General features: G+C 33.1%; 1 non-coding gene across 1 annotated transcript; it reads left to right on the top strand.

Moving 5' to 3' along the window:
- The first annotated feature begins 9,170 nt into the window (after positions 1 to 9,170).
- Positions 9,171 to 9,274, top strand: LOC122099473. Its single transcript, XR_006145936.1, has one exon. It is a non-coding gene; the product is annotated as a U6 spliceosomal RNA (small nuclear RNA).
- The last annotated feature ends 6,945 nt before the right edge of the window (positions 9,275 to 16,219 follow it).

Here is a 16,219-nt window from a genome sequence, read left to right as displayed (position 1 = left end):
CAAGCCTTGGGATTCTTTTCTTGTACAGTGAAAAGGAAAGCACAATTTAATTTGAACTTTATCATTCCTCTATGTTCAATTCCTCTCCTGGGATCAGTTTCTACAAAGTCCAGTAAGAATCATTGGTGCTTCTTGAGGTCTAATGAATGTTTTCTGGCTTCATTGAAATAACACAAGGACACTTTTGGACATAAGGTAACAGGTGTTTCAGAGAAAACTTAGTAAAGATAAAATATAAAATTTATATTGCTTATAAATACTTTGTCCATGAGTACATTTAGTTCAAACTTCATAATTGCTCTGCAAATCAAGCCAAATTTTAAATGGGAAGAAGTTCCTCAGATCATTCTTTTTGTGAGTGTATGTGCTGTGCATTATTTCCCTACTGCACATGAGTTAACAGTAAGCGAAACATTTGCAATAATAGGAGAAAGAGAAGTTCTGTGTTTAAGTATAAGGGTTCAATACAATATAGAAGACTACAAATAAGACAACATCGAAACAATAAAGCCAAGTCCAGTATGTAGATTTATGGGAGTGTTCCTAAGTGGAACATGAAGTATGAGGCCTTTACCGTTCTAAATCATGCTTGCTAATGGCACAAATTTAAAAAAAGTAGAATGGAAGAATAATTCTGGTTCCAATGCAAGTCAAATATAAGGGCATGGACTTAACTGGAAAAAAAAAAGTCCATCTTGAGAGAGCAGGGATTATACTAGCAGTGAACTAGTGGCTAAGATCACATTTCTTTTTCTTTCCTTTACTTGCATTTTGTTGTTGTTGGTCTTGGCACTTGAACTCTGGGCCTGGGCGTTGTCCCTCTGCTATTCAGCTCAAGGCTACAGCTCTACCACTTGAGCCACAGTGCCACTTCTAGTTCTCTTGTAGTTATTTGGAGAAAAGAATCTCTGGGACTTTCCTACCTGGGCTGGATTTTAACCCCAATCCCCAGATCTCTCCACCACCCGACTTAAGATCACATTTCTAACAGTGTGCACCCAGCATATACAATGTGTATGTTCATCTAACTTTATATGAATTTTTGAGTTAAAAATCTGGGCTACAGCTTAGACTTTTCACTCACAAAAATGTTTGTAGTTTAAAAGTTGATACTTCTGCAGAAATAAAACCTAAGAATGTAAAGGATTCTGGGAAGTACAGTTTGCATGCATCCTGGGCAGAACAGTCTTTGCTACACTACCAGCCAAAACCTGGATTGGAAGAATGTCTAAAGTGATGGAATACCAGTCATGAGCAAGATTGATGAATAAGAGCTTGAGGCTTTTGCATACATACATACAAACATACACATACACACAGAGGCACTTATATGTGCATAAACAAATACACAAATGAAACAACTCTTAGAATACGTAGAAAAGTTTTTAAAAAGCAAGAGAAAATATGTCCTGAGTAAGAATTAAGAGATAAATTTTAATATTAGAAAGTACTCAAGTGAACTTTTTTCAAAAAAGTTTGAGACTATTACATAGGTAGGGACGAGAGATAGTAAGAGAGTCAAGTAACTATTATTAAAGGGATCGAATGAATCAGAGATCCCAGCAGATGCATCTGAAAATGATCATATCCTGTGTCAAGTGTTAGAAGATCTTTGAAAATAGTACATAAACACTCTGAGCAGTCAGTCTAGTGGATAATATCATTGGAGAAGTTCAGAATTGCTAGTCTATGTCTAGATTAAATAAACCAACAAACCAAGGTAGGGCAATGTGATATAAGCCTGGAATTCTAGCACTCAAACTAAGACAGGAGATTAGAGAGTGGAATGAAATAGTGATACCTTCCCTGGACCAGGTAGTATAATTTTGTCTAATAAAACAAACCAAACAACAAGAAAGAAATACACAGTTGCATGTTTGGGCTAATTTTGTCATTATGTTTTGAGAAGTCAAATTTCCTATTGAAATGCAACTCGTATATAATCTTCAGTTGTGTTTTAAGTGCTCTCTTCATTACAGAACATTCCTAGATTCAAAATGGCTTATGATTCCCACCCAAAATTTGTAAAAAAAAAAAAAAAAGTAAGTAAGCATCATTCTGTTGGATTCCAAAGAAATGAGGAAGGATTCCAAAATCTTAAGCCTAGAGAAATAGCAAAGTTCATCTAATGCAGGACTTTGTAGATCTTGCTAAATTAGAATTTAGAGTTAACATAAATATTTTAGTATTGTTTGTAATTTCATATTTTATAGGATACTACAAAATTCTTTATAAGTAGGGGGTTTAATTGACAAATTCACAAATGATTCTGGCATTCTATTTGCCTATAATATGCTTTCAAGAGAGTTATAATTAGATCTTAGTTAATAGATAATTCCAACAGTTCATGTATAAAATGATAAAGTAAATAATCTAGACAGAATTGCCAAAAAATCGATATTAACTTATAAATATAGAAAAATTGCAATTTTTGAGGGTTTTGTATGACATTGTATGAAGAGAATAATTGTGTGACATCTTCTTTCTTCTACCTATATGTAATACAGGAAGCAATTTCCTTAATTACGTGCCTCTGTATACAATGAGGAAAATGCTACATTTGGGGCTTGTTTTTGTTTTATTGGTTTGTCCTAGGGCTTGAAAACTGGGCCTGGAAATTGTCTTTGAGCCTGTTTATGCTCAAGGCTCATGCGCTACCACTTCAATCTCAGTGCCATTTGTGTCTGACTTTTTCTGAGTTTATTGGAGATTTGAACCACAATCTTATGACCTTAGCATCCTGAATATCTGTGATAGTTTAAAAAGAGTATAAATATAAATAACATTTTCAAGTGTTCTGATCTCAAGAATCTCACTGGGGGAAAAATGATGCAACCCAGTTTATTGTAGTATTCTTTCCAGAACAAGGAGAGCATCAGATTATCAGAGGTGTAGTATTTTTTCACAATAGAGATAAGATATTCATGATGTGAATTAAGGGAATTTTAAAGTGCCCTTTACAAGTTGGAAACTACTGGACTAAGATGACTTTATGCTTCATAATTTTATCCTCTACCAGAATGTGGCTATTTTTCTGTTGACTTCTCATTCTGTAACACTCCATTGTAAACTGCATCTATTGCAAAATTAGATAACATGCAAACAGGTACTGTTTTGAATCTCTCATTTTTGGAATGTTTAGAATTTGAAAATGAGTAGTTATTAGTCATAGGAATTTTGAGGAACACATATATTCTGTCCTCTTAACAACTTATTTACTTTTAAAAGTTATGGGTTTCCATAGAATTAAACTGTTTTCAGTTTTAGTATGAAAAAGTACTAAGTTTATTCTTTTCTCAAAATATTCGCGTTTATTGTGAAAATATTGTCTAGTTGGATAACATCAATTTGATGACTCTCTGATAAAAAAGCAGGAATCAATTCAAATTAGATGCCAAATAGTATTGATTTTAAAAAAGTTACTACATAAAATAAAGAATAATATTTACTATAACAATACAGTGAAAGTATATTTTATGCAGCTTATGTTTTAATTTAATTTTTATTGTTAAATTGATGTACAATGGGATTACAGTAATTGTAAGGTAGTAAATACATAACTTTTCACACTTGTTACCCCCTCTTTCATTTTTCTCACAGTTTTCTTTCACCTCAATACTCCTCACAAGTTGTAATGTACATTTCCAACATATTGTCTTGTGTGTATTGATATTGCATTGGCTTATCCTTTGTCTCGCCGTTTTGTTGTTCCTCTTCACTTCCCTAATTAAGGTAAATGTATACACAATACACAGGGTACCAAAATCAAATACAGCTGAGGACAAACCATAGGGAGAAAAACCCAAAGAAAATAGAAATCACATTAAAAACAACTGCAAAAAAATCTCTGTTTCAATATCTGGAGTTCATTTTGCTCAGCATCAGCTTCTATGTTCATATATACATATAAAGCCACTGGAAAATAATAGTTGCCTGGACACTATATCATGTAAACAACATGTTACTGTTTTTGATGGTAAAGGTTGAATTAGGATTGGGGAAAACGTGATTCTGATAAAGGAATTTCAAAAGAGTTTAAAAATTATGACAGATATATTTTAATTGTTCAAACTTTTTAACAACTTAGACTATTAAGAAAATTGCCTGGGAAAAATAGACTTTCATGCAAAGAAAGCTATGGAGACTTAGTTGAGAGGGAACAATGTAGGTAAAGATAGCTCATTTTCACACTAAACATACAAACTTCAGAAACCTTACTGTAAATCCTGTAGGTTCCCTTGAGAATTGTCCTTACCCAGGAAATACACTCTCACTGTGTGAAATTCAAAGTTCTTAAAAAAAACTAAGACATCAAAATATGTGAATTGACCTTTAATTACCAAAATTATTCTTAGAAAAAGATAATTTGGTTAAAAATATTAAGGGAGAAAGTGCCCTCCAAAATAAAAGAATATATTGGGTTCACACTTTTCTGTTTGTAACACTTTCCACAATGTCTCTGCACGTGAAGCACTGAAACACAGAAAAAAATCTGATTGGATACTCCAATGATTACACATTTCGAAGTAGCTCACAAAAAATAATATTCTTATCAACATGAGGTAGTGAAGAATTCTCTTATTACATAAGCCAAAAAGTTTGGGATCAGAAAAGAATTGAGAAAATTGAAAGGGTAAGAATACAATGTTCTTAGAAACCCTATCCAAGCATATTGATATTAGCAGTGGAGGGAGGCCAAAATTTTTTATATAAAGTCTCTTAATATTTTTGCTACCTAAAGTGATTTTCCAGAGCCTATTAGGCTCACTACAATGCAGAACAGATTTAATGAAGACAGGAAAATAAATTCTATGTCCAAATGAGGCAACTTAAAAGAGGTTTAAAAGAGAAACCATGAAGATGTAGCGGGGCGGGGAGGAGATCTTATAGTCTTTCAGCTTCACTGGGCTTGAAGCCAAGAAGCTGTGCTTAATTGGAAATCAGGCAAGAGCTAAGAGGAGGACATAGAATTTTGACATAGAAGCATTGTCCTTTGAAACAGACACTGTCACCCAAGGTATGGATCATTTAACTCTATTCTTTTCCATACATCTTGCTGAGCAAATGCAAGACCAAGAAAAAAATAATCTATTGAAATAATTTTGCAAAGAATAACTTCACTGATCCTGATATGGTATCTAAGGAGAGTCTTAAGAGAGAACATAAAAGTGAAGTAAACTACGGTTTCCTCTAAGCATCTTGTTAGCAAAATATTTGAGGTTCGAAGTGATCGAACCAAAAAGTAATGGAGTACTTATTTTTGTGGCACTTCAGACACAAGAAGACTTTCAAGGTAAAAGAAAAAAATTACAGCTAAATATTTGTGATCACAGCTTCTTGGAACGGTTTTTTGGAGACAGTTTTACATTAGAGTTTGTCGTCACTAACATAGACATTGGGTTTTCGTGGCAACCAAATGCAAGGGTGAAGTTTAATGGACTCTCATGGATAAGTAAACAGCATGGCAGAAAAAATGGCAAATAATATTTAGTAAATTAGTTTGGCTAATTACTTTGCCAGAACAAAGAATGAAAGATATAATTCAAAATCACTTGACTTAAAAGTATGAAGAAAGAGTAGTGAAGAGAGATGAGAGAAAACAGAGGACTCTTCTGTCCCCAGTAGAGTAATGGGTTATTTATCTTGTTTCTTCCATTTTATCTTCACAAGCTATCAAGTGTGGCTGAGGACTGGAGTATCCATTGCATACAAAAAGAACTCACAGAAGAAAATATTTGCAGCAGATGTAGGTGATTCATAACCTTAGACAATCTATTTAAATCTGTTCAAAATTCTCTGCTACCCCAAACTGCCCTCTTTGAACAGCTTTATTTGTTTTTCCCAAGACTACCCTTCATTAACTATTTAAAATTTTGAGAGGTCATATTCATCCTCTCTAGAGAGTGCTGTTTGGTTGTGATTTTTGTGTGTTTTTGTTTTTTGTTGTGTTTTTTAATTAAATCTCAAAAGGTTGTGCAAGTGTATTACAATAAATATGTCCATCTAATTGTCCAATGTTCCTGGATCAGAGTGACTCCTTCTATCATTCTCAACCAACCCCTTCTCCAAGATTTATTTCAGATTTACCACTTCCTTTATCACATGTGTACATTGAGTATTCTAGCTGTACTTGCCCCTTGTTCCATTTTACATTCATTCTATGTCTTTACTATTATTCCTCTCTGATTTCAACTTCCTGATAGACATTCTGTTAAACTTAATATTTTGAAAGGTTTATATACATTACATGGAGTTTCAATCCTGTATATACTTGTACTGATGTCAGCTTATATTTCCATAATTCATTCATCTGCAATAACAATTTGAAAGACTGGAGACGTGAAGCACTTTGACATGATTTTATTCTCATCCAGTTGGAAGATTAATCTTTAGTCAACAACAAAGTTAAAAAATGGCTTAGAATATATTCCTAATTAAAAAATTCTATTAATGGCTTTGTAAAATGTTTGTGATTATTTTATTTTACATGGGATAATATTTTCTATATTATAAGTTTTGTAAAAAAGAAAAAAACTACGATTTCCTATTATACAAGAATATGGTAGAAATAAAAGACAGATTTTATGTTTTTCACATCTCTGATGAGTACCCATATTCATGACTTTAAGTCATATTTCTTACTATGTTAGACAGATAGGGAAAACATAAAACAACATATGATAAGGCAACTACTTGTGACTTTTTAAAATTTACCTTATTAAGTGATGAAACTTAATTTATTAGCTAGTGTTTGGGTTTGAATTATGGGAGGTTGTTCTGTTTGACACATTTCTGCAAGGAATCTACTGAACAGCACAAATGGTGGGTGGTACTATTTCTACACTTTAATGAGTGGTTGAACCTGTTTGGCATTAGTGCTGGGTAAATAAATCAATTCAATTGTAACTTGCACCCTAAACTTGAAAAATTTGTAATGTCACTATCGTCTACTTGTCAAATGTTATTTTGGTGAATGTGATTTTTAAAAGATTATAAGAAAAGGAAATTGCTTTCAGGAGATTAAATGTAGGTTATCATTGGTTTGAGAATGATAACTTTTTTCTTTTTTTTTTGTCGGTCGTGGGGCTTGAACTCTGGGCCTGGGTGCTGTCCCTCAGCTCTTTAGCTCAAGGCGAGTGCTCTACCACTTGAGCTACAGCGCCACTTCCAGTTTTCTGGTGGTTTATTGGAGATAAGAGTCTCACGGTCTCTCCTGCCCGGGCTGGCTTTGAACCATGATCCTCAGATCTCAGCCTCCTGAGTAGCTAGGATTACAGGCGTGAGCCACCAGCGCCCGGCCGAGAATGATAACATTTTTATTCTACAAAACCAAGTTTTAATGAAGTACCAGTATTTTGAAGCATTAACGATCTTCTCAATTAATGTTTTTGTGAATTATATTTGACCTGTAAGTCAAGTTTTCCTAGCATTGGTAGAACAATTATGGATCTATCGTTCTAGGATAGAACGATAGATCCATAATTGGACTACTTATGCTGGACTGAAATCGTTTAATAATCATTACAAGAGGTGTATTAAAAACAATTTTGTGCCAGTTGTAATCTTGGTCACTCATATGGGCTGGTCATTTCTAAACTGAAAGTTTGAATTAGTGTACTTTCAGATTTTGTGATCTCATCTTTCATTTTAAGTTGCATTGCATTTCACAATTGATTACTGCTAATTCCAGTGTCGTAAGGAATTGAGATGGATTTTCAATTACTTTCTTTTGGCATGTTTCATGAGCCTGCATGAGAAATCTTGCACTTGTTATCTGATGAAGCAGATAACTGGGACATGGGATCCTAGGACCCGTGGGTCCTGTGGAGGAATGATACTTTTACATATCATATCAGCAAAATTTGTGTATAATCAGTAGGAATGATTCAGAAATATGGAGAAAACATTTTGGAACCAGTGAGTTAAAACAATAAAGAGAGCAGCAGAGTAAAATCCCTTATAGATTAGAGGAAAACAATTTTTTTTACAATGTGAATTCAGAAGATCAAGAACACTTAGAACATACCAAAAGTTTATAACGAAGACATTGCATTGATAATTTCTATATTCTAATGTACATTATAAAACTTATTATTTATATTCCAATCTATTTATTGTAATAAATATCTATTTATTTGACAAATTATCAATTAATTCTAGTAAGTTTCACTGTGTGAAATAAAATATCAGCACGTATAAATATACAATATATAAATATATATAATATAAGAATAAGGCACATGTTTTGCAATGTTCTGCAGTGGTTAGGGTATCAAAGGCAACTGTGTTTTAAAGTATTATTCCATTGTTTCTACCTCAGTGTTTGGTAGAGTTGGACCTAAAGCTTTATCATTTGTAGCTTTACAGCCTAGAGACAAGAGGAAACACTGTGATTAAAAAACTACCAATTTAAGGCCTATTATCGAGGAGAAATATATAGACTTCTCTTGTAACTATGAAAATATTTCGTGAAAGAAAGGCAGTAGTGTAAATTCCTGCTTGGTTGGATGGTAGACTGACCAGGACATTAAGTAATCATGCATGTGAAAAATTTTTTCACCTTCTTGGCTTTAGCTACTTTTGAAATGTTAGGTATAAAAAAAATATATATTTTGATAAAATACCTTCTAGTCTAAATGATTCTGTCTTAACTGTTTATCTCTCTATGATCCCTTTTAACTAAGAATAGTTTTGTTCCAATAAGAAAATCTATGCTGTCAGGGTAAGATATTCTGGTTGGTCTGTTGCTACATGGAAGAAGAGTAAAGGGTCAGGTAGACATTTTTGCCAATAAGACCTCATTTAGGAATTTTTAAGCTGCAGAAGTTTAGAAGTGCTCTTAAGCAAGGCTTACTTTGAATCCATTAGCTCCACAAAGCTAACTCAGTTTATAAACAAATACTTGAAAAGCAATCACTTTTGGACCTAGCTATAAAGGCTTCAAAGTATGATCAAATTTAAGATGAAAAATACTTAAAATAGTCATTGACAAAAAATTGCAAATGTGAGCAATCGACCAAACAATATAAATTTTTTCCAATATACACAGAATTTTAGAGAAGTAAGATCAATAGCATTTTTAGGAACAATAAGGTTTCCTAGTTACAAACAGTCAACCAAGGATATATGCCTGTATAAAGAATGCATCATTAACTACTTAAATCTACAGGATACTACACGCTTCAGCAGGACATTTACCCAAATTACAATATAGAAATTATCATGGCACTTGCACAAGGATGATATGAAAATTTGTGAAGTATTCCATATTTTTCATCCTTCAGATGCAAGATATGAAAAACAGTTATTAAAAATTGATTACAAAAATAAAGTCGTTATGTCGAAAAATGAACTTTACAACTTTGGTGCATGTGGGGGGGGGGGTAGCGGCGAGGATTGAGTGGGGGGGCAGGGGAAGGATGGGAATGGATGGGAAGGGTAAACAAAGAGGAGGCTACAATGCTTGATAAGAAATGTACTCATTATCTTGCCCATGTAATTGTAACCCCACTGTACAGTATTTTCACAATAAAAATATCAAAAAATACAAATGTAACAATACATGTAATTCATTGAACTGAAAGATATTTTGACATCAATGCATTAAATCCTCACCTTAGAAAGGCCTTTACATAGCATAATCTTTACAAAACTTTTGAAATTTGATAACATTGTCATTTTATCCCAAAGAAATAAAATACTATAAGGACCTAGGAAAAAAAGGAATCTTAAACTTGTTCTATATGGAATGCTATCTGAAATAACACATTTGTAATGAACTTATATATATAATAAAACAATGTAGAATTCAAAGTATTACATCTAGGAGAGAATTAAATAGATTATGTACATTATACAAACAAAAAACAGATTATTTTAAAATATAATTTTTTCATTCAAGCACCAGAAATATTTTTAGTTTTTGTACTACTCATTCCAACAGATAAGTTAAAATGATTTCTGATTTAAATAATCACAAACCCTGCAGAAATCATTATAGATGTATACAAACAAATCTTGAATACATTTTGACATCAAAGTCAGGCAATTCACTTGAAAAATACGATGGAATCCATGAATTTTTAAAGTAAGATATTGCAGTTGCTTTGTATTGTGAAAATATTTTGTATGGACACAAAGATGGATTGGCATTTTTGAAATTTAAGAAACTTACCCAAACCATTATGACTTAGGAGAACAATTTTTACAGCCTTCCACAACTTCAAAGTGGTAGTGATACATATTTATCCTTTTGGCAATATCAAATGCAGTTTCTTCCAAGTTCTTCAGACCTGGTTTCATATATGGTTCAATAGAAGGAGATCCAGCATATCTTTGCTATTTCTATTCCAAGCAGCAAGATGCAAGGGGGTCAAGAGGACTTTAGTTTGGGCATTGGTATCTGCATCATGATGAACTAAGAAGGAAGCCACTCTGTTATTATTCCACATATCAGCACTGTGCAAGGGTGTCCAGCCATTCACAGTTATTGCATGAACATCTGCCTGGAGCCACCAACACATGGACAATGTCAAAGTGTCCACTTAGGCTTCCCGATGAAGAGAGGTATACTCATCATCATCCCTAGTATTCACATGAGTGTCCTTTTTGGAAAGTAGTCTCTGTACTGTAGTAAGCCAATTATTTTCAGCAGCCCACAGAAAAATTTGCTTGAATACTTCTCCATTTTTTTTACAAATGATATCATTCCTCACTTTTTCATCTTGTTCCTTGTCTTCATCAGAATTGCCTAACCAGAGACATTTGAGTACCAGTGGGAATGAGGTGCACATGTATTCCCCAATAGTTCACGTTGGTTGAACTGGTCAGAAAAATCCAGTGAATTTTCTACATCTGTTATTTCACCATGATTTTTTTTCACTTTTTCCATTTTTACTATTCGAAATTATTCTAACTGGAGAGTAGGGAATTGATAGAGAGCAGAGGAAAGGTTTTCCTCCATATTCAAAGGTACAGACTGAAAATGAGGACCAGTGGTGTCTTCATGTGCAGCTTATTCTAGGAATGAGAAAATATGAAATAATGCCTTCTATGTAAATGATTTGGGAAATGGTAGAGCAGAAAGTGAAATGATGCAACCAAAAATATAAAAGCAAAATAAATTAGGATAATTATGGATCAGTCATATTATCTATGAGAACCAAGAAAGGGAGAGAGGATGAGAGAGACAGATGTGCAATGACCTACCTAGCCACAAAATCCATGCCTCTGATCAATTTATAGAGCAAACAATTTTATTTTTAAAAGAGATGGAAATAGAATTTATGTATTTACTTGTAATTAGTAAATACATTTTTAATAGCCTACATAAAGAGACATAGCTTTGACCAAATTACAGACAAGAATCTAAATCCCTGATAATTCTAGTAACAGATCTGACTGAAATCAGTTGTATCACACTTTTCCTGTAGAGTGAAGGAATAGGTCCAGGCTAGGAAAGCAGCCAGAGAAGGCAGGCCGATTGTATCTGGGACAAAACTTTGTGGAAAATGGTATTGAGGATTACCTCTGAAAGTGTATTTACTGTATCTTTTGGAAGAATTCATCACTATTTTTCTGGGAGCAATCCCCTAGCCAATTTTCCAGAGTAAGCACATCCCTCCTTTCATCTCTATCACAACGTTTTGCAAGTCCTCAATAACACACTACCCCCTAGCTCAAAAGCTAAAACCACACTTTGCCCATATTCTTTCAATACATTTTTTTCATGATTGTACAAATAATTTAGTGAGAACCTTCTATGTACTTTTCTAATGTGGGAATGAATGTGGGAATGAGGGGCATGACAATAGAGTAAAAGTAAGAAAAATTCAATTTAATTAGCTATTATAATACTTAAAAACATTTTCAGCTCTAACTCATAGCCTCATTTACTATTATTTTAATCTTTATTTGATTACTTCATCAATCCCCTAAATACGTTAAATACAAAAGCAAAAATTGTGGTTTGATTTTGACACTCATGTGTGAGGATGCACAATATGGGCAAATAGATTGGAATTAATACCCATTATCCATTTTGTTAAATTAAGATGATTTTTCCAAACTGATTCTCGCAATTCACATTCCATTCAACAACAAGAAACATGTGACAATTCCTTTTGGTTTCCTCCTTAATAACTTTTGTTTCCATTTTATTTTACAACAAAGGTTGATTTTTCATAAATTTACTGTAGATACAAAGATACGTTAAAATACTTCTATTTGTATGCATTGATATATACATACACACATCTATTACACAGGTTGCAATGATAATTTATAAGTTCTGTAACTGTATGATTTACTAAATTATTTTAAAAATAGACAACTTATGCCTGGAATCCTGGTTACTCAGGAAGATGAGATCTGATGATCATGGTTTGAAGTCATCTTGGGCAAGAAAGTACATGAGCCTCCTATCTCCAAACAACGAACAGAAAATAAAATTGGAACTGTGGCTCAAAGTAGTACAGTGGTAGCCTTGAGAGAAAAAGCTCAGAGACAACACACAGGCTCTTAGTTCAAGAACTACAATCTACCCAAAAAATCTAATTTACAGCTGTGTAAGTAGAATATTTCCATCACCCAAATGCACATCCATGCTCATTTGCAAGATAACTCTGTTATGTCTGGAGTACCACACAAAATTATAGCTTAAGTAGAAAGGATCACAACATGGGTTCACTCTGTTTCTCTCATGGATTTTTTCTCCACTGAAATACTCAAATCTTACAATCATTCAAATTATTTGAAGTCATAGCTTTTTTCTTCAATACCCATAATAGAGTTTGCATTGAGTGTCTTGTGTCTCCTAAATGGGTGTACTTACCACTTTGTCATGCCCCCAGCCCTAAATTATTCTGTGATTATTTTTCAGATAGAATCTGGCGTCCTCCTTGTGTATGATCTTAGGCTCAGTCCACTTTATGTTATTCTTCCTGGAATTTAGAATAACAGGTACATGGCATTGTGTACAGATCTTTCTGTCTAGTCTGGGCTTTAACCACTGTCCTCACAACAGTACACTCCCATGTATTCAGGATTCTCAAAAGCTTATCATAGCTGATTTTTTAAAACAAATCTTTGCATTTCATGCAGGTTTTTAAGTACTGAATTAATTTGTGTTTTCTTGTTTTTTTTTGTTTCATTTGAATGTATTTGTTGAGTTGTTCCAAACTTTCCTTTTTTTTTTTTCACTCACGTTCTTACCTAAGTGCTGGGAAACCAATTCTTCTTTCTCAAGATAGTCAAGGTGAACTTTATTTATTCCAAAGCAATTTCAGTAATATTTAAACACCTTCATACCTCTGAATGTTATACGAATGCTAAATGCTGAAAAGGGTCTTTTATATTTTCACAGCAGTCTTTGGCATACACAGACAGATCATGAAATAGATGAAGATAATAAAACTATAGATGCTTGGCAGGAGGACAAAAACCTATTATTAATTGTTTGACAGAGACTTCCCTTCTCGTGAAAGAAATACGCTGTTTGATGCAGGATTTCACAAAATCATATAGCTAGGAAGAACCTAAACAATCATATAATACTACAGAGTTGAGGGAGATGAATTGCCCTCCTGAATAATTTACTTTTGGGTCAAATAAAAGCAGGCTTGCTAAAAGAGAATAGACTTTAGAGAAATATGATCAGTTGCATGTAAATAGCTGCTTAGCTGATTTTGTTAATTTGTGAGCTAATACATGGCAATAAGGTACAACAAGGTAAAAAAATAAAGAAGGTCGCATTGGTGTGTTTGTGTGTTCACGCGCACGTGTGTATGCACACGCACATCTGCAGGTGCTCATGCATGTATTCATCATTCCTGAAGCTTGATAGTGCCTGGGCACTATCTCTAAGCTTCTATGCCCAACGATAGTGGTCTACCACTCGAGCCACTGCTGCACTTCTGATTTTTTGCAGATATCACATGTATTTTCACGATTGGACTGGCTTTGAACAGTGGTCTTCAGATCTCAGGCTCTTGAGTAGCTAGCTAAGCTGATTCAGCCTCTGAGTAGCTAGTTAAAATTCTGACTGTCCTTTGTGCTTCACAGCTCTTTTATTCTTTTCCTGAGGTAATGACAAGCCTAACTCATATATATGTCTAGTTGCTTTAAAAATACTGTTACTGCTTGGCACCAGGGGCTCCCATTTCTACTCTTAACTACTTAGGAGGCTTGAGAACAGAACCCAAGCCAAAAGTTTAGTGGACTTCCTTCTCCATCTATAGCTGGGTGCACTGGATCATTTCCACCATCCTGCACTATCTAGAGGCTAAGATTGGAAATACTGCAGAATCCAGGCCAGCAAAGGTAGGCAGCTAGACAAATTGGTGTGCAACTCAGGTGCATGTTCTTGTGGAAAGGGAACCCCTGTTCTAAAATTAACCACTGATATGACACCAGCCTAGCAAGAACAATACTGCAAGTTGAAATCCCCACAATTACCCACAACCAAAATATGTAAATATATTATATTAACATCCCAAAACAGTACAATCTGTTCTTTGGTTTAATATCATCTTTATCTGATTATCATATGATGTGATAGAATAGTTTCTTCATTACTCTTAAGATATATTTTAAAAGACCTAGAAAACTCTTTCTCACTTACTAACTGCAAACGAATGGCAATTCATCTCATTTCTTACATATTTGACTAACACCATAAATTCATCTTATGATATTTATTAATACTAATATATTCTGATTTATTACTTTACTTTATAACATTTATAAATTTTTTGCTTCTCTGCTGAAGTTTAAGTATTTAAATAGTATCATCAATGTATATTCCTTGGGTACTTAGGGCAGTTTTTTACAAAGTTTTTAACCAATGGCTTCTAAGAATTCTTAATTGGTATATTATTTAGTTTATTTTTAATTTCAATTTAATTTTATTGTAAAGGTAATGGACAAAGGGGTTACAGTTACATATGTAAGGTAATGAGTACATTTTTTAATGGAAAGAACATTGTTATCCCCTCCATCGATTTTCTTGTAAATTCAAAAAAGAAATACTGATGCTTTAGCTGTTGCTCTTGATCAATGTGTACTTTTGTTTTTTTGTTCATGCATTTTTATTATAAAATTGATATACAGAGGGTTTATAGTTACTTAAGTCAACTAAATAATGCACTTCATTTTATTTTCTAAATTTCAAATTTTGATCTTATTTTCTTTTTTTTTTTTTTTTTTTTTTTAATTTAATTTAATTTTATTTGTGAACATACTGTACAGAGGAGTTACAGTTACTTGATCTTATTTTCTTTTGTTTCTTTAGAGTAATTCTTTTTTCAGAGTCGTAGGATTAGTTAATTTAATTTTGCATGAGTTTTACACATGTAAATTATTTAGACACATATATTTGCTTTTAAAATATTTAACATGTATAGTTAAAATTATTTTCTTAATTTTTATATGGTTGGTGAATTTAAATAAATTTAATTTCTTATAGTTCTAAAAATGTTTGTCCTTACTGTGTTTTCAAGAAGCACATACTTTATTAAGAAGGCTTCATTACGTGGTCACTTTTTGGAAATATTTGTACTTGAATTAAAAAAAAATGTTTGAGTAGGGCATGGTGATTTGTGGCTTCCATTTTCTAGCTATGGTGGGAAGTGTAAATAGGGTTTGTGATTCAGGAGAGGCTTTGAAATGATGAGACCTTATTATAAAAGTATCCAGAGTGAAATGATTAGAAATATAGCCATCTCTAGTGAGATATAGAGCACCTGGTTATCATATTCTAAATCTTGAGTTAAAATATCAGTAACATCAATCTTTTGTCAAAATAAAAGTATACATGTTTCAAAATGTTTATTATTTAAAACTTGTTTGCAAAGGTTCTCATGTCTTCTGTTTCTTTATTTTCAATTTAGTTGATCTATAAGAATCCAAGTATATTGTGACTATTTTATTTCTACTAAACTTTTAAATAGTATGAGCAATAATACAATTTCATATTAACATATTTTTACTATTTGTGATAATATCTTGTGTTTCATATTGCCGGAGCCTGCAGGCAACGAAAGGGAATCCTGAATTAGGGGGCGAGGATGGAAAAATAAAGACATAAGACAAAGGATGGGGTCAGGAGGTCTGCAGCTCAAGACTACAGCACCGTTTATTTTTAACTGTCCTTATTATATACTATTAGAAGTCAAGAGGTAACCTAAGGTCACCATAGTGCAGAAAAGCAAGGAAAATTTTA

This window comes from Dipodomys spectabilis, unplaced genomic scaffold (assembly GCF_019054845.1).
Source record: "Dipodomys spectabilis isolate Male_0828 unplaced genomic scaffold, ASM1905484v1 ptg000515l, whole genome shotgun sequence".
Lineage (NCBI taxonomy): Eukaryota > Metazoa > Chordata > Mammalia > Rodentia > Heteromyidae > Dipodomys > Dipodomys spectabilis.
Note: the sequence above shows the minus strand (reverse complement) of the source record. Positions and strands in the feature narration are given on the sequence as shown.